At 41.9% G+C, this 1,438-nt stretch overlaps 1 pseudogene; it reads left to right on the top strand.

Annotated features, from left to right (window-relative positions):
* Window positions 1-207: 207 nt before the first annotated feature.
* Window positions 208-1,438, top strand: part of LOC119411051 — a 6,594-nt pseudogene continuing 5,363 nt past the window's right edge.

The following is a 1,438-nucleotide window of genomic DNA, read 5'->3' as shown; positions in this document are numbered from 1 at the left end:
TCTACAGACACTTCATCTACAGACACTTCATCTACAGACACTTCATCCACAGACACTTCATCCACAGACACTTCATGTACAGAAGAAAACAACATTTTATCTTTGATACAAATACAAGTCAAACTTTGTTTTGACACCTTCTGACCTGAAGAACTGTTGAGATCTATTAAAACTTTTAGATACTTGTTTTATGATAAAAGTTGAACTATGAAGTCAGCTGGTACTCTGTAGCTGGTGTCATCATTTTCCTGTTCCAGCAACCCGTACACGGCTGCAGACCAGTCTGCAGCAGGAACATGTTTACAGCCTGTTCACTTTGTGGAGAATGTTAGAAATGTGTCTGAATTGCCTCAAGTCACGGAGCAACACGTGCAGTACTTCCAGCACACAAAGTATCTCCAGTACACACAGTACTTCCTGCACACAAATTACCTCCAGAACACACAGTACTTCCTGCACACAAAGTACCTCCAGTACACACAGTACTTCCAGCACACAAAGTACTTCCAGCACACTCTGTACTTCCAGCTCACAAAGTACTTCCAGCACACAAAGTACCTCCAGCACACAAAGTACTTCCAGTACATTCTTCCCCTCAGAGTTGTGAGTTCAGAAGGTTTTGGAGGAAACTGTTGTTGTTGTTGTTGTTGTGTATGCAAATATTTGAAACGCTGCAGAAATACTACGGTTTTATTCTAATAAAAATTGTGTAAACAGGACCTAAAGGAAATATTTAGTTCCTTCAGCGGTCATAATGTTCTGGCTGATGTAAATTCTGAAGACCAGCTATAAATTCAGACTTTGTCAAAACTGACTCGTCACATTCTGAACTTTAGTTTTTTAAATTCTACTTGAAAACCAACAAGTATTTCTGATGTGTAGCACTAAGGTGTCGTGCTGAACGTTTTTATTTGGACCTGACTGAACGTTGGTTCTGCTCAGGGAGCAACACGGGCATCGGGAAGTCCACGGCTCTGGAGCTGGCCAAGAGGGGAGCCCGAGTGATCCTGGCCTGTCGCAGCCGGGAGAGAGCCGAGGCTGCAGCCTTCGACATCCGCAGGGTGAGCTGCTGCTCACTGCTGCTCACTGCTGCTCACTGCTGCTCACTGCTGCTCACACCTGTTCACACCTGTTCAGTAATTCATCAGGAGCCGGGTTCTTAACAACAAAACAGAAGCTAAAATCAACAAAAAACTGTAGCTAAAATAAGCGTAACAGTGTAGAAAAACTAAAATTTTCTGGGCTGTAGTAAAAAAAACCCTAATACCCCAAAAATCTAGGGAAAAAGTAAAATAAGTAAACAAGTACCTAAAGCTAGCACACCACAGCTAAAAGGTAAAAGCAGCAGAGCAGCAGCTAAAAGAAACATCAAAACAAGACAAATAGAAAACGTTTATTCAAGTTGATGTCAGAGAACGTTTCAAAGATAATCCATATG

The sequence above is a fragment of the Nematolebias whitei genome, chromosome 6 (assembly GCF_014905685.2).
Source record: "Nematolebias whitei isolate Nwh7 chromosome 6, NemWhi1, whole genome shotgun sequence".
NCBI lineage: Eukaryota > Metazoa > Chordata > Actinopteri > Cyprinodontiformes > Rivulidae > Nematolebias > Nematolebias whitei.
Note: the sequence above shows the minus strand (reverse complement) of the source record. Positions and strands in the feature narration are given on the sequence as shown.